This window comes from Macrotis lagotis, chromosome 6 (genome assembly GCF_037893015.1).
Source record: "Macrotis lagotis isolate mMagLag1 chromosome 6, bilby.v1.9.chrom.fasta, whole genome shotgun sequence".
In the NCBI taxonomy this organism is placed as follows: domain Eukaryota; kingdom Metazoa; phylum Chordata; class Mammalia; order Peramelemorphia; family Peramelidae; genus Macrotis; species Macrotis lagotis.
This window is the reverse complement of record NC_133663.1, coordinates 209268680-209296261: the sequence shown is the minus strand read 5'-3', so window position 1 is coordinate 209296261 and position 27582 is coordinate 209268680.

The window sequence follows — 27582 nt, the reverse complement described above, 5'->3', positions numbered from 1 at the left end:
AGCTAAAACAGAAGGGAGAGAAGGGAAAAGGGAAAGAGGGAAAAGGGAAAGAAAAGGGAGGGGTGGATATAGGAGGGAAAACACACTGAAGGGGTGGTATTCAGAAACAAAATACTGGGGAATATGGATAAAGGCAGGGAGAAAGGGGAAAATACAAACAGAGGGAAGACAGAACAGAGGACAATAAAGAGTTAGTAATTGTAACTTTGAATGTGATTGGGATGAACTCTCCCTTAAAATGTAAGCAAATAGCAGAGTAGATTAAAAACCAGACTCCTACAACATGCTACTTACAAGAAACTCATTTGAGCAGAGAGATACATAAAGAGTAAAGGTAAAAGGTTGGAACAAAATATATTTTGCTTCAGCTGAAGTGAAAAGCAGGGGGTAGCAATCTTTATCTCAGACAAAGAAGTTGTAAAAATAGATAGCATTAAAAGAGATATGGAAGGAAACTGTATCCTTCTAAAAGGTACCAAAGACAATAAAGCTATTTCAATACTGAATATGCACCCAATGCGATAGCATACAAATTCCTAAAGGAGAAGCTAAAAGAACTGCAGGGAGACATAAACAGCAAAACTCTACTAGTGGGAGACCTCAAACTTCCATTCTCAGATCTAGATAAATTGAACCATAAAATTAACAAAAAAGAATTTGAGGAGGTAAATAGATTGTTAGAAAAACTAGATATGATAGACTTATGGAGGAAATCGAATGGGGATAGAAAGGATTATACCTTTTTCTCTGCAGTACTTGGCACTTATACAAAAATTGACCATGTACTAGGGCATAAAAACCTAATGATCAACTGTAGAAAGGCAGAAATAGTGAATACAGCTTTCTCCAATCACAATGCAATAGAAGTCATATGCAATATTGGGCCAGGGCAATGTAGACCCAGAAATAATTGGAAACTGAATAACCTCATTTTAAAGAATAAATAGGGGGCAGCTAGGTGGAGCAGTGGATAAAGCACTGTCCTTGGAGTCAGGAGTACCTGGCTTCAAATCTGGTCTCAGACATTTAATAATTACCTAGCTGTGTGGCCTTGGGCAAGCCATTTAAACCCATTTGCCTTGAAAAAAACCTAAAAAAAAATAAAGAATGAATGGATCAAAAAACAAATTAGAGAAAGAATTATTTTATCCTAGATGATGACAATAATGAAACAACATACCAAAAACTATGGGATTCACTCAATGCAGCTGTCAGGGGATATACTATATCTTTAAATACTTATATGAATAAATTAGATATAGAGGAAATCAATGAACTAAATATGCAACTAAAAAATAGAGAAAGAACAAATGATAAATCCCCAATATCTAATTAGAAATTATAAAAATTAAAGGAGAAATTATTAAAAGCAAAAGCAAAAAAATTATTGAATTAATAAATAAAATCAGAACTTGGTTTCATGAAAAATCCAATAAAATTGATTAACCTCTGGTCAATTTGATTAAAAAAAAGAAAGAAGAAATCCAAATCGCTAGTATCATAAATAAAAAAAAATCATCACCAAAGATGAGGAAATTAAATAATAATTCTGAATTGTTTTGCCCAAATCTATGCTAATAAATTTCACAATCTAAATGAAATGGATGAATATTTACAAAAATATAAATTGCCCAGATTAAATGAAGAGGAGGTTAAATACCTAAACAATCCTATCTCAGAAAAAGAAATTCATCAACCATTATTGAACTCCCTAATTAAATGTCTCCAGGGCCTGATGGATTCACAAATGAATTCTACCAAACATTTAGGGAACAATTGTTTCCAATTCTATATAAAATCTTCAGAAAAATAGGGGAAGACGGAATTCTGCCTAAATCTTTCTATGACACCAATATGGTGCTGATATCTAAACCAGGAAGAGTTAAAACAAAGAAAGAAAATTAAAGACCTATCTCCCTGATGAATGTAGATGAAAAATCTTAAATAAAATCTTAGCAAAATGATTACAAGTTATCACTAGGATAATACATTGTGAACAAGTAGGATTTATCCCAGGAATGCAGGGTTGCTTCAATATTAGGAAAACTGTTAGTATAATCAATTATATCAACAACAAATCTATCAGAAATTATATGATCACATCAATAGATGCTGAAAAAGATTTTGATAAAATACAGCACCCATTCCTACTAAAAACACTACAGAGTGTAGGGGAAAAATGGACTATTTCTTAGAATAATTATCAGTATCTATATGAAACCATCTCCAAACATTATATTCAATGAGGAAAGGCTAGAGTCATTCCCAATAAAATCAGGGGTGAAACAAGGATGCCCATTATCACCACTACTATTCGATATTGTATTAGAAATTTTAGCTTCAGCAATCAGAGAAGAAAGAGAAATTGAAGGCATTAGAATTGGGAAGGAAGAGACAAAACTCTCACTCTTTGCAAATGGCATGATGGTATACCTAGAGAATCCCAAGAAATCATCCAAAAAACTACTAGAAACAATTGGCAATTTTAGCAAAGTTGCAGGATATAAAATAAACCCTCATAAATCCTCAACTTTTCCATATATGACTAGCAAGATACAGCAGGAAGAGTTAGAAAGAGAAATCCCATTCAAAGTAACCTCAGACAATATAAAATACCTGGGAGTCTATTTGCTAAGTCAGAATCAGAAACTTTTTGAAAACTTTTATAAAACACTTCTCATATAAACTAAATAAGATTTAAATAACTGGGCAAACATCAACTGCTCATGGATAGGTAGAGCTAATATAATAAGAATGACAATTCTACCAAAACTAAACTACCTGTTTATTACCATACCAATCAAAATTCCAAAAAAATTACTTTAATGAGTTAGAAAGAGTTGTAAGTAAAATCATATGGAGAAATGAAAAGTCAAGAATTTCAAGGGATTCAATGAAAAGAAGTGCAAAAGAAGGGGCTTAGCCTTACCTGATCTAAAATTATATTATAAACCATCAGTCATCAAAACTGTCTGGTTTTAGCTAAGAAATAGAATGGTGGACCAGTGAATAGATCAGGTGCAATAGCAATAAATGATTATAAATAATCTGCTATTTGATAAACCCAAAGATTCCAGCTACTGTGATAAAAACTCTCTCTTTGATAAAAACTGCCTGGAAAATTGGAAATTAATATGGAAGAAACCTTGATTAGACCAACACCTCACACCCTATACCAAGATAAGATACTAATAGATCCAGGACTTAGACATAAAAAACAATACTATAAGCAAAATAGAAGATCAAGAACTATTTTACCTGTCAGATCTATGGAAAGGGAAGCAGTTTATGACTAAGGAAGAGATGGAAAACATCACCAAAAACAAACTAGATGATTTCGATTACATGAAATTAAAAAGCTTTTGCACAGACAGAACCACTGTAAGCAAGATCAAAAGAAATGTAGTAAACTGGGAAATGATCTTTACAACTAAGTGTTCTGACAAAAGACTCATTTCTAAAATTTACAGAGAATTGAATCATATTTTTTTAAAATAAAAAAGCCATTCCCCAATTAACAAATAGTCAAAGGATATGCAAAGGCAATTTACAGATGAGGAGATCAAAGCAATCCATAGTCATATGAAAAATTGCTCTAAATTATTACTTATTAGATAAATACAAATTAAAGCTTCTCTGAGGTACCACCTCACATATCTCATATTGGTCAATATGACCAGAAAGTATAATGATCATTGTTGGAAGGGTTGTGGGAAAACTGGGACACTATTACATTTTTGGTGGAGCTGTGAACTCATTCAACTTTTCTGGAGAGAAATTTAGAACTATGCCCAAGGGCCACAAAAATATGCATACCCTTTGATCCAGCAATACCACTATCAGATCTATACACTGAAGAGATGATGAAAAAGCATAAAAACATCACTTGTACAAAAATATTCATAGTAGCCCTGTTTGTGGTGGTAAAGAATTGGAAATCAAGTAAATGTTCTTCAATTGGGGAATAGCTTAGAGAATAGCAACATGGGCATGATGATCAACCTTGATGGACTCCCTCATTTCATCAGTGCAACCATGAGGGACAATTTGGGGCTGTCTGTAATGGAGAATACCATCTGTATCCAGATAAAGAACCATGGAGTTTGAACAATGTCCAAGGACTATTTCATTTAATTTAGAAAAAAAAGCTGATATCTAATTTTCTGATCTTGTTATCTCTTATACTTCATGTTTCTTCCTTAAGGATATGATTTTTTTCTCATCACACTCAATTTTGATCAATGTATAACACGGAAGGGGTGGCTAGGTGGTGCAGTGGATAGAGCACTGGCCCTGGAGTCAGGAGTACCTGAGTTCAAATCCGGCCTCAAACATTTAATAATTACCTAGCTGTGTGGCCTTGGGCAAGCTACTTAACCCCATTTGCTTTGGAAAAAAACCTAAAAAAAATAATGTATACCATGGAAACAATGTAAAGACTGAAAAATTGTCTTCTGTGGGGGGTGGGGGGGAGGAAAGTAAGATTAGGGGGAAAATTTTAAAGATCAAAATAAATAAAATCTTTAATGGAAAAAAATAAAAAATAAAAAAGTATTAAAAAATTGGATTTTATATCATGGATAATTTTTCTTCTGTGTAACTGAGTTATTATTTTCTGCATTGAGAGTACTGTTTTTGTCCTATATTTATCACATCTAAAATTAGTATTTTGTGAATTTTATTTGTCTTTGTCTTTCTGGAAGCTTCCTATTGTTTTCCAAATTCTCTTCAGAGAGCACTGTATTCTAGCTAAATGTTAGTTCATTTCCCTTTTTCTATTTCCCACTCCTGGAAATCAATCCCCCGCCCATTTCCTACACCTGGTTTGCTTGACTTCCTTCAAATCTTAATGAAAATCTCACCTTCTACATAAGTCTTTCCCAAAACAAAGATTTTTTTTCATCTCTGTATTATTTCCAATTTATTTTGAATATATCTTATTTGTACTGTTATTTACATATTTGTCTTTCTCATTAGATCTTAATCTCCTTTCTTTTAACTTCTTTATGACCCCAGAGCATAGTATGGTACATTTAGCATGCTTGTTTTCTTGTTGTTGCTGTTATAGGCATTTTTGCTTTTGTTTGTAAGTTTAATAAGTGAATAAGCACTGAACCTGAGAATCAGGATTACCTAAATTCTAATCCAGTCTCAGATTCTTATTAGTTGTGTGATCCTGAGAATGTCACTTAATCTTTGTTTTCTTCAGTTTCCTCATTAATAACCCTCACAGGATTGTTATAAGGATAAATAGAAAAAAATCAAATGAGAATATAGGTGTAAATCATTTTTGCTATTTAAGTATAATTACTAATTAATGTTGTTATATTTTCTTTAAGGATCCTCTCTGTTGATTTTTCTACTTGTGATGGGACTTTTATTGAACATTGTTTTGGAAATATTTAATCTGTCTTTTTTGTTTGTAAATTCTTTTTTTAACTCACTATCTGAGTGCTCCTTCATTAATTGTAGACATATCTCTGAGACTGGATTGCCAAGGTGATGTAGCATCTTCACCTTGGCAGATGGTGACCTCTGTCCTTATCTTCAGGGCTAGGTTGGGTTTCAGATTGGGTTTCAGACCTCACTATCTTCCTCCCCTTATTCCATGTTTTGGCTCATTCATTTCTTAACAGACTATGTTAAATCAGTATCTACTACTTTTTTGTAGGGTGGGTAAAGCATGGGATGAGTATGATGGGAAAATTCAGGGAAGCCTTACAGATCTCTAACTTGAGACTGAGTCCCCACGAGAAAGAAGCACATTTTTAATTCCATTCCTTTTCTCTTCAACTACATGTAGAAGTGTGAAAAGAAGGGATTTCTGAATGTCGCAGTGGGGGGAAATAAGATCTCAAAACAGTACTCATGAACAAAATTGTCTTACTTCTTCCCTCTGGGGTTAAATAGCACAATCTAATAACTCTAAATTATCATTGTCTTTCCTAAAAGTGTGATCTTAGTAAGTAAAATGTGGTCTGACCAGTGTCAGGCACAATGGAACTCTCACTTCTTCTCTCAAATATGACATTCTTAATGCACCCTAAGATTACATTAGCTTTGCATGCTGTTGGTTTATATTTAGCTAGTCCATGAAAACCCCTAAAACTCTTTCCCTCCCTCTATTTTCTTAGAATATTTCACAGTGCAATGGAAAAATATACTAGACTAATAGGAAAGAGACTTGATATTCTAGTTCTGGTTCTCACATCTGCTCAATTGTATGACTGTCTTTTTTGGCCTTGGTTTCCTCATTTGTAAATTAAAGGTTTGGGATAAAATACACGATCATTTAGTTGCTTTCCAGTTCTATGACATCCCTATATCTCATCTATTAATTCTATTAGAGGGTAATAACATTTTATACCACGAAATATCATTGGGACATAACCTTGTTACCAATAGATATATTACTGTATTATGTTTATGACATCTTAAACAGTACTAAATTACTTGCTATTTTTTCCCTTTGGAAATGAATGATTCAAGCTACAATTATTGAGTGTTACAAAATAAGATAACTTATGAACTGAAAGGGATTTATAGACTATCTTATCTAACTTTTTTCCCATCTTATTGGTGAGAATATCAAAATTCAGAAACTTTGACTTTGCAAAGGTTACTCAGTTATTTTAATAAGGAAAATAATTCAAAATATCTGTAATCTTTTCAACTAGTTGATATCTGTACTGAAGCAACTAGGCTTCATAGTTGAACTTATTAAATTCCCCTGCATTTTTGTAGACCTTTAGGTGGCAATGAAAGATGGAAATGCTCAGGGCCATCAGAAGTAACATTGTCACACTATTAATGACAAAATAATAAATTTTATAGCACAATACTTTTTATTTTCTGCTCTTGAGATATTTGCATTTTCTGGCATTCTTGACATGGGACTTCAAAACTAGTAAAGATAAAAGCAGTCAATTTTACAGGTAGCTCAGGGTAGGGAATCTAAGAAAAACTCCTAGATTTATCTGGTGAGTGACTAAGAATTATATTTAGTTTTATAATAACATCAGGATGGAGGGAGCTGTATCCTGGCAAAATCATTCCCTTTTCCCCTAGTATTTTTAATATCAGGAAGACACTTATTTATAAAAGTACTTGCCTATAAAAATAAGCTTTTCATTGAAGTAAGGAAAGTAAGACAGAGGGCAGGCTAAAGTAAAAGTTAGATTTTTTTAAGAAGCTGGTATGCCCAACTATTTTGACCTTATTTTGTGCTTTTGTTCAATTGAATTTATGCAGATTAACCAATATGCTAATTTAATGAACTCTTTGTCATTTTGTTCCACACAATAGGTGAGGCAGTTAGTAATGAGAGAGTTGTGAATAATTATGGTATATCTATGCAAAGCATTAGAGTGTATAAAGTTTGTGATATCTTATTTAAGCTACATATGAACAGAGTGAATCTGGTAGTTCCTTCAAATACCCTAATGGCCTAATTCCCCAGTCTTTTCATATCAGATTCTATTCCACTTCAGAAACATAGTAAGATTTTGAGTTCCTGAGTCTTCCAGTTATTCATAAGGATTTCACTTCTTTGATCTAAAAACTCGCACATTCATTTATCTAACCCTAACCTATCATTCCTCCTGCCCTATGCCTTAACTCTTTTAAACCTATTCTTTACTCTCACTTTAACTTTTACTAATCCCCTTTCAATACTTTTTCTTTCCCTTTCTTATTTCTTTCTGCTCTTTCAATCTCACCCACTCCACACTGATTTCCACTCTTATTTTTGCCATATCCTATCCCTATTATTTTTCTTGCCTGCTGTTCTCACATGCTATTTAATGCAGTTAAAGGAGGTCACACAACTGAGTTGAACTGGTACAATCTAAATTTATAGTATCTAATTTCAGAACCCTCATCTCAATAAGATAATCTTTTTATTACTCTTTGAGTCCCTATCTTACTCCCCACTAAAGCTATTTCAAATCTTTTTTTCTTCTCTATAAGCCTATCTCTCCCTCCCCCTGACAATGTCCTCAGCTAATTATTTTACTGCTTATTGAGAAACTTGAGTTCATGTGCTTTTAGTTCACTCTTCTCCACTCTTCATCTTAGAATTCCTTGATATAAACCCCAAGTCTTTCCTCCTATCCTCCAATCTCAAATAATGAGGTGGCCCTTTTCTTTTTCAATATTAAACCTTATAACAAATGCACTTGATGATATCTTCTCTTTCCTCTAGTAAATTTCCACCTCACTTATTTCTGCTCTCCTAGTCTGTAGTTTTGTCCTATTTAATGCCTCCTTCCCTTCTGCCTTCAAAGATGGCCAAATCTCCCCTATCTATAGGAAAAAAATTAATTTGTTTTAAAACTAGATCCTATAATCCTCTTGTGCTGTATCTTATATAAATTTCCCATATCTTTTCTGTCAGCCAAATTTCAAATAAAAATACTGTCTAAATTTACGTTTTCTACTGTTTCCATTCTCTCACTCTGCCCTGATGCCATCCTCAACCATGACTTCTCATCTGTACATGCTTAAGAAACTGATCTAACATTACCAATGATTTCTTGATATAAAAATCTCATGTTTTTTTAGACTTAAGTTTTCATAAGCTTTCTTTTTGAAATCACTGACCACTTTTTTTTCCTGGATACTTCCTCCTTTAGTGGATCACATTCTTAGTCATATAAGTGACTGGAAAATACAGAGAATATAATATCCTCCTATTTGTTGATCATGAAAACATCAAGAACAAATAACAAAATAAATAAAATTGTCTCCTTAGAGAAAAATGTATTTTTCCAGTGTTACTCCCATAAGCTTATTCCAATAAACTGAAATAAAATGCTAAAATCATACAAGATTAACCAATATACAATTTAGTGAATTCTTTGTCATTGTGTTCCACACAATAGGTGAGGCAGTTAGTAATGAGAGAGTTGTGAAGAATTATGGTATATCCATGTAAAGTATCAAAGATGTTACCACAGAGATATCTCTGTTAGATGATCCTGTGATTAGCAATATCAAATAAAGGATAAGGAACACTTCTCAATAAGATGGTACCAATGTTCTAAAGGATATCCTACAGAATTCAAATAGGAGAGGTTCTTTTTTCAAGGTGAATTCTTCTAGATCTTCCTGTTGTGGATGGCATTTTTACTGATGGCATCAGAACAGAGGTATCAAACTTATGACACCTTAGGAGGTCACAAGCCTCCTCCCCATGCATAAAACTTCCTACAGATTAAATTGTAATTGGAAAATGCTTAACAAAATAAGTTAAAATGTGATACAGTACAGATAATGTAAACTTTAGTTTTCTATATTTATATGTGACTGTGAGAATCAGGTCCTCTTTAAGTTTGGAACCTCTAGCTCAGAGTACTACAAAAACTTCAGAATGAAATCTATGATCATTAAAAGTTATTGATAATAGCTTAAGTAAATTATCATGACAAAATAAGCCCACAAAATAAATTTCTATGTTACTAACAAAAGCATCAGAAGAGTTCCAAAAAATTCACTAAAAATAGCCCAAAATGAATAAAATAGCTGAAAATTGAGCAATTAAGACATAGTAAGAATTTTAAAATTCATGAAAACTGCAAATTATTTTATAGAAATAACAGAAAATAATGAAAAACATTCTCCATGTAATTGTAGAAAATTGGAGAAAACAATTCATTGATTATAGGTGGATTTCAACAATATAAAAAATGAACATATTGCTTTAATTAATGTATTATTTTATATCAATTAAATTATGAAAGAGATACATGACACTACAAAAATTATAATGAATTCATCATGGAGAACAGAAAAGGCTTCAATTTCCAGGGAAATAATGAAAGATGAAGTGGGTATATTATCAATAAATTTCAATCTAAAATAATATTTATCAAAACCAATTTGGAATAATTAAAAGAAAATAAAATGATAAAATAAACTGTCTAGGAAAGCAAGACCTGGAAGAAATCAAACACAATAGCCTAGTATTTACTATATAAGAATAAGAACATAAAATACTGAGATGATTTTCTGTTCATCAAGAATTTATGGGAAAAAATGAAAAAGCAGTTTCTTTGGAGAAAAATTGGTTAGGCCAAAATCTTCTAACATATGCCACAATAAGGTCCATATAGAGAAATAATTTAAATTTAAGTTAAAATCATTTTTTAAAATTTAAAATAATTTTAAAAAGAATGGAACATAGTATTCATTACAGCTATGGCTAGGAAATTAATTATTTTTAATTTTAATTAATATTTATTTTTTCAGATACATGTTATGAAAGTTTTTCAACATTCATCATATTTTTTCACCCTCCCTTCTCACCCCTCAGGAGTAGATAATATGAATATTGTATGTACACATTTGTGTCAAACATGCTTACAGATTAGTCATTTTGGGTATGAGGAAATAGGATTAAGGGAAAGAAAAAAATAAGAGAAATCTTTTAAAAAGTGAATGTAGCATTCATCAGAATTTGAAGGGTTTTTATTTATTCATTTTTTTGTTTTGTTTTGTTTTTCTTACTCTGAATGGGGATAATATTGTCCATTGTCAGTCTAATGGGATTGTCCTAGCTCTCTGAACTGCTGGAGAGTTGCTGCATCCATCAAGGATGATAAACAACCAATGTTATTTTGTTAATGTGTAGAATGATCTCTTGGTTCTGCTCCCTTTGCTCAGCATAAGATCCTGTAATTCATTCCATGCTTCTCTGGAGTCTACCATTTATGGTTTCTTGATACAATAAGATTCCATTAGATTCATATATCATCTTGTTCAACTATTCCCCAATTGATGTTCATCCCTTCAATTTCCAATTATTTGCTACCATAGATAGGACTGCTATGAATATTTGGAAATGTGCGACTTTTCCCATTTTTATGATTTCTTCTGGATATAGGCCTAGAAATTAGCATAACTTGGTCAAAGGATATGATCTGTTACATGGCTTTTTGGGCATAGTTCCATATTGTTCTCCAGAATGATTGGATCAATTCATCACTCCACCAGCAGTGCATTAAAGTCCCAATCCTCCCACAACTTCTCCAGCATTGATCATTTTCCTATTTTGGCATCTCACCCAATCTGAGGTGATTCATCATACTTGTTTTAATTTTCATTTCTCTAATCAATAATTATTTGGAGCATTTTCCCATATGATTATATATAGCTTTAATGTCTTCATTTAAAAATTATCTATTCATATCCTTTAACCTTTTTTTTCAGTTGGGGAATGATTTGTAACCTTATAAATTTGATGCAATTCTCTCTATATTTTAGACAATAAACTTTTATCAGAACTTCTACCGGTGAAAATTGTTTCCCAGCTTTCTGTTTTCCTTCTAATTCTGGCAGCACTGATTTTTATTAATACAAAAAGGAAATGAATTCTTAACTTAAATGATCATCCGAAAAAATATAACAGGTATTTTTGATGACAAAATTGAAAAAAGCTTTCACTTAAAAATCTCTGCTGTTAGAAAATAAAAAGTTACTATATTTGAAAAAATATTTTCTAGTAGATATTTCTGATAAATGTGTGATACTCAAATATATGAGACAAATGGATATTCTTTAATAAATATAATGATCAGAGGAAATGACCAGTTTTCAAAATAAATGTATCAATAATCATAAGAAAGCATGATAAAAATCATTAATGAAAAATGAGAATTAAAACAGCTGGTACATCATAACAAGTTAGAAAAAATAGCATAAGATAAAAATTAAATGTTGGAGAGCCTATTTAAAAAGACATCCTGGAATTCTAAAAATGGAACTTTGAATTGGTTCAATCATCCTGAGAAACAATTTATATTGTTTTTATAAAAGTCTAGAAAATATATATACCTTTGATTAGGTAATGACATTAGTAAAGAAAATGTATAAGAATAATGATAGGATGACAGGGTGTAGATGTATTTCTAAGAACCACTGGAGTGAGCATCTATATGAACAAAATCATGTATTTAGTAAGAAGACCTGAGTTCAAAGCCCACTTCAAAGACAAACTCCATAAGCTGGACAAATTACTTCACTTCTACCTATCTCAGTTCCCTCCTTAAAAATAGAATTAAGAGATTTTATTTTGTCTATTATGTTGCATTTTTAGGCAATGCTAGGTAGTTAAGTGTTGCAGTGGACAGAATACCATACTTAGAATAAGTAAGGGCTGAGTTTGAATTCTGATTAGATGTTTAATGGCTATGTGACCTTGGACAAGTCACTTACTGCTCTATGCCTTAGTCACCTCATCTATAAAATGGGGATACTAATTGCAAATAACGATTAGATGACCCCTCAGAATTATTGTAAGAAACCAAATTTTCCAAACTTTAAAGTAATATTTAAATGCTAAATATTATTATGCTCTTACATTGTTTTTTTTTCAGGCTACTAAAGTCCCCTGCTCCTCTTCACACGAAATGGTTTTTGGTTATGCCTCCATCTATCCATTCCATAATTGTTTAATTGATATTTTGGAAGTGAAATAAAGGCCTTTACATTTAGTTATATTAAATTTTATCTTGTTGCATTTAGGTATTTTTCTTAGACTGTTTTAATTTGTCATTTCACATGTCAACCATTCACCTAGTCCAATGTGATTGGCAAGTTTGTTAAGTATATCATCAATATCTTCATCATACTCATAAAATGTGCTAAAGTGATAAAAAGTGATGAAAAGTGATGAATAGTTCAAGAATAGATTCCTGTACTTTTTGACTTGTGAGATTCCTTTTAAGTTAACATTGATCCATTAGCAAATTTTGAGTCTCAATTTGTATAACGAGGATTATTTTCATGTATTCACTAAAGTAGATGGTCACTGAGGTCTCAGCAAGCTCTCATATCCAGTGATTCTCTTTAGAATCTGCATGTCTGAGATTATTTAATTCACATATCTCCACTTTCATAAAAGACTTTTAAAGATGTTTTGTTGAAATTCAGGCATACTATAGAAATAGCATTCTTTTGATTTAGCCACAAAATAAATCAGGTGGGAAATGTCTTCAAATGTATCAATATTGGCAGATGCTCAGATAGTATAGCTCTGCCTAAATGACAAAGAAATCAACTTTGTCCCTTATAGATCCTGTTCTCAAACTACATCACAAATATATACTTCAGGAAGGGCTCTCTTTTCTCTGTTATTTGAACAATGCACTCAACCAAATGTTCTCTACTAAATTTCTCCACTCTGGTTTTGGGCCCATATTCTGAGCTTGATACTTTTCTCAAAACCTGCAGGTTTGACCATCTTCCTTTGTTCTAGCTCGTAATACACCCAAGTTCCAGTTTTGATAATACCAGTTATTGAAATCAACATACATATTTCATCAGTTCACTTGACAAGGATGAATTGAAGCTGGAAAAAAAGGATGGGTGGAATTTCTGCAGGTGAAAATGTTTATATTGAATTAATGCTGCCACTTATAGTTGCACTCAGAACAGGTTTTTGTTGGAATACAGCCTCATGCTGGAATTAATGTAAATAATTCACTATAACCAGAAACATCTTGTGGCAACATTACCATTTTTTCTCTTTAATCTCACTATCACCTTTTTATTTTCAAAACATTGATGTTTCCATGGATTTTTCTAGCTTTGAAATTTGTAAGTGAATCCCATTCATTAAGTACTACTGGTACTTAAAAGTCTTTAACGTGCCAGAATGCTAATAATCATTTGCTTTCTTAACCCTGTGGTACTAACTTGTCCTTTCCTTTCATAACAGAGTTTCATGAACTTGTCTTCTTGCTTCCCAGGTCATCTGCATATCAATTTGGTTGTTGGTCTAAGAATATTTTTGAATGTCATTGTTTCTTGGCAAGATAGAACAGGAAGGCAGCACTATTTAGTGAAAAAAATTACAATTTAGGAAAGTCAGATTTTAGTCTGATTAGTCTGATTAGACTATATCACAAACTAAAAGCAACAAGTGGATTCCCATTTAGGAGGAAGAAGAACATCTAAACCATTAGAATTCAAGAATTTCAGCCTCCTGAGGTACTGAGCTCATCATCATTGTGTAAGTGGCATGATCATGTGTTGAGCATCTTCTAGAGAGGATTCTATTTAGTAATGATTGCATGAGGAAAACCACTATGGATCCTTTGCAACACTGTGATAGATAAATTTATGATGATATATAACTTATCTAGGCCCTTTTCCTCCTCTGAACAATAGTTGGCTCTAGGAGTCTAAGAATCTATGGTCATTATGGTAAAGAAACATTAAATGTCTTTATAAAAATCATACACTTCAATAAAAAATCATTTACTTAAATTTGAAAAACAAATGTATTACAGATTTTGAAATGCCTTTTAAAAATTTAAGTATGACCAAATTCACTTTCAAGTTAATTGACATTATCACACTATGTTTTTAAATTTTGCCTTTGAATGGTTTAATAAATTGGCAGCCAGAATTGATCTTCAGTTCTGCTTTTCATTTAAATTCACATAAATTATATAGCAATGAGATTATGCTTCAAGCAGGATTACCCAATTATATAAACAGTCAAAGTTAAAATGATGGCAGCATTGATTTTTATTACATACAGGAGTGGTTACATTATTATTTTTGTCAGAATAAAGAAAACAAATAATATGCACATTCCAGTGGGAATGATCAAGGAAAAAAAAATTGTGTGCTCTATTGCCACTATATGACTGCTCTGTATTTTTAACATTTAGGAGTACAGTGCTAATAAATAGACAAAAATGAATGTCTTTTTATTCAAACAAATTGAAATATTATATATCAACTGAGATATAGCATAGTCTTGACTCTTTTAAGAGGTGAAAGTAATATTTCAGGTGATAATTCAGTTATTGTAGCTTAGTGTTTATATTCCTGGGGAGAAATATTTAATAAGGTTTCCATAATTTGGTGAGAAACAATTCTCAATAGAATATAGTGCCCCCAAGAGAAGGAACTATATATTTTTCTGAGTCATTTTCAGAAATTCTGTATTAATGAGACTTCAGAAAGACACATAAGTGACTGAAGGGAGGAGGGTGACTTCCATTTGAGAATTCGAATTGGATCCACATATGGAGCATTTTCCCCAAATGCTTCAATGTGCTCATAGTTCTGCACTTTTCCTTTCTTCAGATATAACCACCATCCACAGCATGGACTCAATTAATATTAGTTGGACTCATTTTCATATAGTTGTAATAAATGAAAATTTGTACTTTCTGGTGAGTGGAATATAAAGTATCATCTTATCATTGAAAAGGTGGAGAGATAGCATGGTGGAATGAGAAGCACGTTGATATTTTGAGTGGGAGGATCCTGGATTCATCCTAGCTCTGCAATTTTGTTTTCTGTGTGACTTCCACAGATCCCAATTTATTCATAAGTAAAATGCAGCATCCAGAGCAAATATCCTCAAAGATTTAACAAAGGCTTAGTTCATAGGGTCTTAGAAGATTAATTCTAGTCAACCCACCATATTATGCTAAGAAAGAGGAAATGACTTGATTCGCATTATTCAGGTATTTTAGTATCAAACAAAAAAGAAACAGAACAATCATTCCTCGATGAGTCATTCCTCAAGCAAGCAAAACAACGACTAAGTTAGAGTAAGATGATCCAGGATCAAGGACCACCTTCACCATTTACTAACTATGGGACTATGAAAAACCTACTCATTTCTTTAATTCTTATTTTCTTTAACTCTCAAAATGTTGTCAGGGAAAAAATGTAGCTAACTAAAGGTTTAGACAGACCATGAAAGAATTCATGCAAAATACCTACTGACCCAGAAGAAATTTTAGGGAAAAAAAGGTTTATTTAAATACTTCAGAAGCTAAAGGAAAGAAAGACTGGAAACCACTGATTCCTAAACAAAGTAAACTGCCATGAGATGATGAGCAATAAGCAAGAGTAGTTACATGGAGAATCATGCTCCTCCAAGAGCAGCCTGCCCTCTCAAAGGAAGATGAGCAACATAACTGAGGAGTGACAGATTTCTGAGGAAGTAGAAGACATGAGTGGTGGGGGGTGAAGCTCAGAGAGCAGAGATGAGGTAAGGAGAGATATATTGATGAAGGGCAGCAACTCAAACATTCAATCCCCTCAGACTAGGGCACAGACCATTGTTTTGTTGATAGAAATTGAGCAAGGGGCAAGGTAGTTTACTAAAAAGTTCATTGACCTCACCTCAAATAATTGAACAATGGGATGGTGGTAGGGGAAGATAACTGGTCAGTACTGAGAATGTCCCTGTTTGTAAATTCTATGGCATTTTGGTAAGTCTATGCCATAGAAATAAATGTGAGGAGACAAAATTATTTTGAACTCTAAATTCCTTCAGATTTGCCCTATCTCTCTGGTTTCCCAGACTCTCCCTCATCTTTATGCCCTAATACTATCTGTCTTGTATTGTCTGATTGACCTTGTTGACACTTTTTGGCTGACATGCATTTTTCATTTTTTAATTAAATCTTTTAATATGAAAAGCTTATTTTCTTTCCTTTCCCTTTCACCTTGTAATAAATTTTTTGTTGCTGGAAAGACTTATCAAATAGTAATGAAACTGGTGGTGATGAGCTCCTTTTTTGTTAGTTAATATGTAATGGATTTTAAATTGTGTTTAACACATAAGAATTTATTAGTTCTGAGTGTGCAAAAAAAAGACTGGATTTCAGAGAACTTAAATTCAAGTAGGAGATACAATATGAAGAAAGACAAATAAGACATTTTAAGGAAGCAGAGAAAAGAATAATAAGCTTCACTTGAGCCTCAAAGGAGTAAAAAAGTCTTTTGGTCACAAGAATGACATCTATGCTACATGACTGAGTGGTGGGAATTCCCAAAGCCCAGTATCGACTATTCATATGGTTCCATAATTCAAAGAAGAGCAAGAGACTGAAATAAGATAGGAAGGAGCAAAACCAAGACTGTGAATTTCCCAATTACCATGAGTTTTTGGGGACTGGAAAATCCAATGGAAAGGGGATTGCTTCTCTAACATCGCAGGTTGGTTTCCCTCATGTAAAAATACAAAAACTTAGGAAATTCATTCTCAATATCTCTTAATTCTAATATCTTCCATCTATTGATTTCTACTTAATCCTGTATATAGTTTGTTTGTACATAGTTATTTGCATATTGTCTCACTGATTAGACCAAAAGCTCCTTGAAAACCAGGACTCTCTTATTCTTTTCTTTGTGTCACCAGTCCTTAGATTATCATCTGACACATAGAAGGCACTTAAAAAAATGTTTATTTACTCACTATTGACTGAATAATGCTATAAAGTTATAGGATACATCATTGGAATAGAAACTGGGATTACTGTAGTGGAGGAGGGTGCAGATAACCAATTTTTAAATTGTCATTGAAGCATTTTCACCACAGGAATTGGCAAACACTACACAGTAGAGCTTAGTTTACTGACTTGACATTATTTTGCTGACTGTTTTTTTAATATACTAATTAGTATTTAAAGGCATCAAACTAAATAGGAAAACAGGAAAAGCATAGAAAATAACAGATTAAGAAAGAAAATAATATTGGGGGGGAATTCTTTCTGAGCAAACTTTTTTATCTCAAGTGATTAATGAAAAAAACAAACTAGAAATTAAGGAATTGCCCTTTGTTATATAATTAATATAATTTTTGAATCATAAGAAATCATGATTAAGATGACTTCAGAAAATTCTGAGATGCATGAATTGATGTCAGGTGAAGAAAGTAGAACCAGGAAAAAATATATTTTAATATATAAAATTACATTTTACATATGATTAAAAAACAAATATATATATACAGACACAAATACACATTTCTGTAGGTATAGATATGGCTGTATGTATATATAAACACTATATTACTGTATGTGCACATTTTTATACTCTATGTATACATATGTTTATAAACACATAGAGTATAAATATATGTATCTAGTGTTATATGTACAAACATATAATAAATAAAAACAACTTTGAAGATATAAGAATTGTGATAAAAAAGAACAATATTTTTTCTAGAGGACTTATAGTGAAGCATGTTATCAATCTCCCTGACAGAGAGAAATGATTAATTTACTATGCAAAAGATTTGGGATTATTTTGTATCCTTGTATTTCAATGAATATCTAAGTCAATCAGAGTTCTTCGTAGTCATAGTTTTATAGAAATGATTACCATAAGGAGTTCCTTTGCTCAACTATGTTTAATTGTCTTGTAGAATTCTTTAGAAAAAAATAATTCTTTTTTAACAACATTACCTTACAGTCACATCAATACCCTCCCTCAATAATTACTACTTTTTAAATCTAAGACAGGGATTCAGCTTAAACAGATTATTTAAAGGGGCAGAATCAGGGGTTTAAAATCCCACTAAGAATCTGCCTGAAATATTCATTTTCACAACAAAGAAAAAGAAAAGTAATATCACTGAATGGAAAACTCCAGTGAAAATAAAATTCAGTAAAGTCTCCTTAGAGAGTGAAAGTTGTTTATTTCATAACATCAGTTCAATAACTGTTCAGCAACAAAATTGTAACTTTTAATAACTTCCCCTCCAATGAGCTTACTTCCTTCAGAAACTTAGTAAGGCAGACACAGATACTTGACAACCCAGGGAGTCATTATTATCATACAAGTAGATTTGAATTATGATTGATTGCTACAACCTCTAAGGAAAATTTAGTCATATTTCCTGAGAGGTTCAAATGCATTCTATGTTAGTCCAGGCTAATATTATTAAATGATGGATTTAGAGCTAGAAAGGACCTTACAGACCATCTAATTCAAGACCCTTGGTTTCCACATAAAGAAATAAAGCCCAGAGAAGTTAGTTAGCATAAATGCTTTCCTCTAATTACAATAATGATTTAGTTAAGAGGCAAAGAAATTCAGCAACATTTGTTATAATACATACAATCAATAGTAGAGACCAAAACTATAACTGACATTTTCTCTACTGTATTTTAGGGTTAAATTAATAAGCATACATGGGGAGAAAAAGCTTTTCTTGGACTATAAAACTCTCTATGCCTGCAGGAGAAATTAATAATTGAATTTGTTTTCCTGCCCAGTACATTTCATCTGTCTAGAAAATCTGATTTATAAATATTATCTGATGGAATCCATATCATTAGTTCCATATCATGGTTATAGAAATCAAAGCTTGGAAGTATTAAGTGTTATACCAGAAAGAATTATTCTCCCAAACAAGTGATAGTGGATATAGGCTTCTAATTTGGATTCCGTGATTACAAACCTCAGAAGGGACTCATGAGTTCTGGTTTCCTCTCCTGGGTTCCTTTTTGATGAACTCTGCAATAATGAATAAATTATTTGCTCTTTCTGTGGATGATTTTCCCTTACTGTACCCCTAAGATAGATAAAGATTATCTGCCTGAGAAGAATATTGTGAAAAATGGCAATATAAGAAATATTTTAAAATAACTACACACACAGTTTTCTGATTATATACATTACTGTGATTAATATCGATTATGAATAAACATTCTTGATTATATCTGTGATTTTTAAAAACAATATTGCTATGAAGTCAAGAGATCAAAAACAATATCACTCAACTCTGAAATCATAATAGAAAACTCCAGAATGGTTTACTTATATTGAAGCATGATTTTTAAACAATCTTTCTTAAGCTTTTCAGTGATTTGGTACAATTAATCCATCATTAAAAAGAAATCATGTCTCTTAGAATTCAAATTCTACCAATTGAAAGTATTTGAATTAAAGTCTGTCATGTTAAGTACATCGAAGTGTCTGGGATAGAATTCATGGCATCAAGATCTTTCTCTTCATTAAAAATATATGATACCTTAAGGGAAGTCTGTTTTTCTTTAGGGATTGCTCCACAATTTAATTGCTATAGGCTACTTATCTCACATTTTATGAGCTTCATCAGAGCAATGAAACTCCAGTGTGATTCAGAGTACACCAATATACCCACTTGTATCAGATTAAGTGCAGATTGTATCATCTTAGCAAAAAAAAATCATATGGTTGGTAAAAAAAAAGTCTGTAACTGAACTACAAAAACGACAGTGTTATTCTATCCAGGAGAAGATAGACATCATCTCACAAACAAACCATTCAAAATGTAATGCCACACTATATGAGCAATATATTGATGTCATATATTATCTTAACACTTGATGCTATGTAGATAAATTGGCATTGTGTAGACATGAAAAACTAAAAGCAAAAGCAAGGAAAAAGCAATTGACTTACAACAGAGGTGCAACTAGGCAGTTTTTTCCTCAGGACAAGAAACACTAAATATCTTCAAATCAACTATTTACTTCATGATGTGAAGCTAATGCTTGAAATAATTAAGATGAATAGTGGTAGAAGAGAAGGCTGGACACTGACTCAAGCAGGGAAAGACCCTAGATACTGGTTCTCCAAGGAGAGAATTGTAGGAACACAGTTTTGTGGGTGAGAGACAAAAGACTCAAAGACACTGAGACCTTTGATGGAAGTGTCCTGGACACCCTGAGGTCACTGACAGAGAAGAAAATACTTGGTTAAAGACAATGTTTGGTTGAAAATAAAGAGGAGCTAGGCTAAGGAGGAGCTTATCTGGTGTGCTATCGCTTGGGAAAAGGAAGTAGCATCTGGTAGTTTCACAAAATTTAACAAATTACTCTTGCTAATTTTGTCACTGAGGGGGCCTCTCACTATGAAAACACCCTCCACCAAATCATAATTTAAAATTGTTGTCACAGAATCACCAAAATTAAAAATTGAAGGGGGAACTCAGTCTCCGTCTAATAAATTTATATATGAAAGGATTCTTGTCTATTACATTTACAAGAAGTTATATCATTTCTACTTAAAAATCAGCAAGGAGGGAGAAATATCAGAAAAAGATCTCACTTTTCCAGGAAAGTTATTCTACTTTTTAGTAATTGAATTAGAGGTATTTGGGGGTATAGAACACTGATCCTGAAGTCAGGATAACCTGAGTTCAAATATGGCTTCAGAAACTTACTAACTTTGTGACCCTGGTAAAGTCACTTAATCCTAGTTTACTCCTCCCTGACAAAAATATGGGGGTTTTGTTGGTTCCTTTTTCTTTTCTTTTTGGTGACATTAAACCAAACCTTTTGTCTATTTTCTTTTTTTATTAATCTGAAACAAAGTCAAGTTCCTCTGTCAGACTGTACAGAAAACAATTCTAATCTCTTTTCATGTGATAGACTTTCAAACACTTGAAAACTGCTATCAAGGGACGCATGAGTTTTGTCTTCTCCGGGTTAAAAACACCTAGGGTTTTCAGGTGAAATACATATGACATGGAATGAAGGCCCTTCAGCATCCTACATGCGCCCCTAGTTGTAATACTTTGAACATCACATGAAATCAAATGAAATCTGAGGAGTATTAAACAAAGTAAGAACTACCTACCCCTTATTTTTGCAGGTTACTATTCTATATATATGTGTGTATATATATATATGTGTGTGTGTGTGTGTGTGTGTATGTGTGTGTCTGTGTGTGCATGTACATATACATGTGTATCATGTATAGATGCATATACACAATTATATAATATATAATTTGACTGCTTCATGATGTTGATGAGTTATATTTCAATCCTTGAATTATATAACAATCATTACCTTTATTCAGAAAAAATTATAATCCATACAGAACTCTCCTATCTTGTACTTATTAAGTTGATTTTTTAAAAATTGCATAATATTTTACATTCATCAGTCTTCAATTTTGCCTTTTTACATTTAATCCATGATTCTAGTCTTTCAAGACCATTGGAATTGTGATTTTGTTATTTTGTATAGACTATCCTCAAGCTTTATGTCATCTGAAAATTAGATAAATATGGCATTGATATCTTGGCCTAATGCATTGGCAAAAATATTAGCTTGCACATAACCAGTACATCTTTCAATGGACTTTATTCTAGACATCTCTTACACCAAGTACAAACCAGACTATGGAAAGAGTTTCTTTCCTCTATTGCAAATTCTAGGAGGGAGTAATAACTTTCCTCTAGTATTCCAATTGTCTCTCAAAAAAACATACAGTTCTTCAGAGTTGATGAGAATATCTAACATAGAATTTTTCCTAATTGGTTCTTTTATTTAATGTAGAAAATCATTAGCTGCACTTTTGACCTTTAGCAGATATCTGGATAATTGAAATCCACCATCACTACTCTATCATGCTCCTGTAACAGGCCTGTGATCAGTTTCCTAAATTCCACATCTATTTTCTCTTTCTGTTTATTTCTCTCTACATTGACTTTCATCTCAAAACTCATTGTCATGATATTTTCCCCTTCCTACCTTTACCAGGTTCTTAGTTCCTCAATTTCCTCAAATGAGGAAAATCCTAATATGCAATGCTAAAGACAACTCTCCAATTTATCTTTTTTTTTGGTTTTGTTTTGAATGAGGCCTATATATCCACACAGTACTGATGTGAACTAAGTCCCAGAAAGGCTCAGTGAATCTAATAATATCAAATTTGCTTTTTTTTAGATTTGGACCTATAATATTTCTTTCTGTTGCCTAAATTTTCACCATTTGCATAAAGCCATTTAGGACAATTTTTTTTTATTTTAGGTTTTTTTTCTTGAATTTTGTTTCTTGTGAACTTTTTTGCATCTTAACTTCATTTCTTCTTTTTTTTTGTAATTATGCTCTATTGGATCTACCTGGTATATAATTCTAAGAAATTGAATGAGGTAGAGGTTAAATGACATCCCAGTGTCTTACAGGTGGAAATATCAGAAATAGGATTTGAATATCAGTCTTCCTGATTCCCAACCCAGACCTCTATCCACAAATACATAACTCATCTTCATATACTGTCTTAAAGAGTACACATTAATATATATTTAAAATGTAAATGCAACAATTTTAAAACTGCAAAATTTTTTCAAGTAAATAATTTTAATTTTGTAATTCCTGTATATTGTTATGCTGAGATAAAGGACTGATCTTTCTGCTGTAATTATGATTCTACCACATTATTTTCATAGTCTATTTGAGAACTAACTACTTTTATGTTCATAAGTAAGCATTTCATTTAAAAATTATTTATAAAATAATCTATCTACTCACTGAATTATTTTTATTTTGATAAATATTAGGAAGCCCAACTAGATAAATGTCTTCCTTAATAATTTCCTCAAATAAAAGGGAAAAAGAATATGAAAAAAAAGATTCAGAATACTGTTTTATGGCAAACATTTTAGAACTCCTCTGATATTATACACTTGAAAAACATTACTCAGAAAATAGAAGCTTTATATGATTGTATCTCAGACTTCATATGTGGTGTTTTTTGTTTTTATTTTTGAGATTGAAACAAACCAGAACATACATAAAATATTTTTCAAATTGGAAAGAGGCAAATACACACACACACACACACACACACACACACACACACACATATAGCACTTGAATTTAGAATGAGTGCATATGAATAAAAGAAGTGACTATAATATATCTAAATTTGCATATAATAACATGCACACATAGAATTACATGCACACTTAAGGACCTTAGAAAACATTAAGTCCAATCTCTTTCCCCTTCAGTTTGGAAGTGAGGAAAATGAAGCATGGAAAGATAAAATAAGATGCCCAGGGTCTTCCAAATTCCACATAAAGCACTCTGCTCCCTTTTCAACACTGCTTCTTCTTTTAAAAATTTAATTATTTATTTTCAACCATATGTAAATGCATATTTCCAAGTTACAAAATTTCTCTCCACCCTTCCTTCCCACCCCCCTCTCCTTAGCAGGGAACAGTCAACATTTTACCTACATATTGTGTTAAGCATGTTTATAAATTAGTAATTTTTGGCATAAGGAATTAGGATTTAGGGAAAGAGATATATAAGAGATAACTTTTATAAAGAGTTCATCAAATTCATAAGGTTGTTTTATTTTCTGTGAGTTTTGTTTTGTTTTGCTTTTTCTTCCTCTGGGTGGGGATAATATATTTTATAGCCAGTCAAAAGCAGTTGTCCTAGTTCTCTGGAATGCCAAGAAGAGCTGCTTCTATCAAGGTTGTTTATCTCATAGTGTTGTTGTTGATGTGTACATTGTTCTATTGGTTTTACTCCCTTTGCTCAGCATCAGATCCTATAAGTCAGTCCATGGTTCTCTAGTCTGACCATTTATGATTTCATTCAACATTGTTTTTAATTCATTACCAGATGGGGTTTTGATAATTTTTGAAGACTTTGTACTGTTATAGAGGAAAAAACGTTATCTGTGAAGAGAGTACCCACAAATTATATTATATTGAAAAATAAAAAAGTACACTTTACTATATCCAAAGAAATGCTGTGTTTCCTTTAGAGAATTGGAGATGAGAGAGAGAGAGAGAGAGAGCGAGAGAGAGAGAGAGAGCGAGAAGAGAGAAATTTACTGATGTGTATTGTTGAGGTTCTTATAAAAATTAACTTCATTTTAAAGAATACCTTATGATGTATATTGGTTTCCTAACAACCACCTTGTGAGGTACATACCTTATTAATCCCATTTTATAGTTGAGGAAAAAGTTTGGAGAAGTTAGATGGCTTGTCTTATGGAAATAAGACTCTTCTTGTTGCTGTTTGTCCAAATCCTTCAAAGTTCAATTTAGTTGCCACTCTCTACATGAGACATTTCTTTATTCCCCTAGAAGGTACTTCCTTATTTTTTCCTTCTCCATATCCACCCACTTTATCTTAGACTCTAGCTAGATCCAGTTCTCTCATTCTTTCAAAGATATAGTTTCTAGCCAGTGAGTGCATATTACTCATCTTTAGAATAAACTTCTATTTTTCCTTATCCTTATGTTTCTAGAAACATACACTGGGCAGTTTATCTATTGTTTTGTTTGCTACACTTCTGATGAAAATCCCTTGCCCTCAATAATAGTCAAATTCCTATTCTTATTCAAATATTCCTCCACATTTGGTTATTTCTTTCTCCAATAGATGTTACTATAAAAATAAGAATCTCTTCAGAAATGTGTATTTTCAAAGGAAAACATATCAAGTAAGGCAATAGATAAGCAAGATTATCTTCCCTACATTATAGGGAAACTTCATCTAAATCATAAACATAAACGATAGACACTATTGGTTGACAATTTCATTTTTGGAGAAGATTTTTATTTTAAGTTTATGATATCAGGCATCCTGGAGAATTGGTTTGAAGAGAAAATGTAGAGAAGAGAAAATACCCAGGAATTTTGTAGCTAAATTCCAGAATTCTCAGGTCAAGGAGAATGCATTGCAAATAGCCTGAAAGAAACAATTTAAATATCATGGACCCACAGTTAAAATCTCCCAAGATTTAGCAGCTTCCCCATTAAGGGAATGGATACTGTGGAATATATTACAGAAGGTAAAGGAGCTAGGAATATAATCAGGATTCTCCTACCTAACCAAACATAGTATGCTCTTTGGGGGGGGGCAGATATTCAATGAAATAAAGAATTTTCAAGCAATAAAAGAAGCATAAAAAGTACACATGATAGAGCATTCAAAAGGGACTTAATGAAGTTAAACTATATTATTATATGGGAAGACAATTTTTTTGTAACTAAACTTTGTCTTTACATCATTAGGGCAGTTATGGTAGTCTGTATAGACAGAGAACAGAGCTATGAGTTGATTATTTTGGAATGATCTCACATAGGGCAGGAAAATAAGGAAGGACTTTTATAATGGAGAAGAAAATGGAGTGGAAATGGTGAGCTTTACTCTCATTGCAAATGGTTCAAAGAGAAAAAGAATATATAGACAGATTCAGTTGGGTAGAGAAATTTATCTTACTGGTAAAGAGATAAGAAGGTAAAGGGAAAAGAAATATTGGAGAAGATAAAGGAGACACTGATTTGGGGAAGCAGTAGTTGAAAGGAAGACAAACTTTTGAGGAAATACAGGATAAAAGAAAGAAAAAAGATAAACAGAAAGAATAGAATAGAGGGAACTGAACAGTTTGTGATGCTTGTGAAGATGAATGGGATGAGTTCACCCATAAAATGGAAGTGAATAGCAGAATGAAGTAGAAATCAGAATCTAACAATACCTTGTATACAAGCAACATATTTGGGACAGAAAGATACGTAAATATTGTAAATGAAGAGCTGGAACAGAATCCCTTCAGATGAAGTGATGAGATAAAGGATGACAATTATCTCAGAAAATGCAAAAGTAAAAACTAGAGTTAGTTAAAAGAAATAATCAGGGAAACAACATTTTGGTAAAAGATATAGACAATGGCATAATAATAAAAAATGTATAAAGTTTCTCTAATAAAGTCCTCATTTCTTAAATGTACAGCAAAATGAGTTAACTTTATAAAAATAAGAGTCACTCCCCAATTAACAGTCGAAATCTATGAACAAGGGGTTTTCAGAAGAAGAAATCAAAGTCATAAGGAAAATGTCTTAAATCTCTATTGATTAGAAAAATGAAAAAAATTATACTAATTCTGAGGTAGCCCCTCATTTCTATCAGAAATAACAAATGGTTGAGGGGACACGGAAAAAGTAGTGACACTAATGAACTTTTGGCAGAGTAGTGAGCTGACTATTTTGTAGGACAATCTGGATCTTATGCCTAAAATCTTTAAAATTGTGCATAGCCTTTAAACCAGCAACATCACTACTAGATCTATAGTCCAAAGAAATCAAAGAAAAAGACCCCTCTGTACAAAAAATATTTGTAGTAGCGCTTTTTGTAGTGGCAAAGAATTAGAAATAGAAGTGCTCATTATTTGAGAAACGGCTGAACAAGTTGTGGCATAAGATTGTGATTGAGTACTACTGAGCTATAAGAAATAATGAGCAAGGATTCAGAAAAAAAGTGACAAGACTTATATGGGTTGAAACAAAGTGAAATGAGATGATTTGGAGAGTTATTGTGCACAATAACAAGAAAGTTGTACCAATGATTAACTATTAAAGCCCTGGATTCTCTTATCAATATAGTGATATAAGATAATTTAAAAGAATTCATGAGAAAAAATGCAAATTGAAACTCTCTTTATTTTTCTTTTTGTTTGCAAATGGCTAAAATGGAAATGTTTTGCTTCATTTCACATGTAAAGTTGTTATATAGTTTGTCTTCACCATTGTTGAGGTGAGGTACAAAATGAAGTGAGAAAAATCTATAAATAGAACCCAAAATTTTAAAAAAGAATGTTTAAAATAAATAAGTAATAAAATTTAAAATCATCACCTTAAATTATTAATGGCTCTGTACTCTAAAACTATAATGTGCAGTATAAGGAAAAATATTAGACTCTTGAGAAAATGAAAAGGAACAATAAGGAATAAAGGACTAGGTTCTCAGAGAGAAATCAATGCTAAAAAGGATAACATTAAGAGATAGACTTAAGATACTCATAGAAAAGAAAAATGCTAATAGAATGGGAAAAATCACAAATGGCAATAATAAAAAAGTGATATCCAGAAATGACATCAATAAATATTTACCAATATATCTCTATTTTCATATGAGCATGAATATTCTGAAGAGATCAATGATGACAATGAGAAGGGAATACAGCAAACTTTTGAAAATTTCAATCTGTAGCAGAGTTCATTTTCACTGTAACAAATGAGGG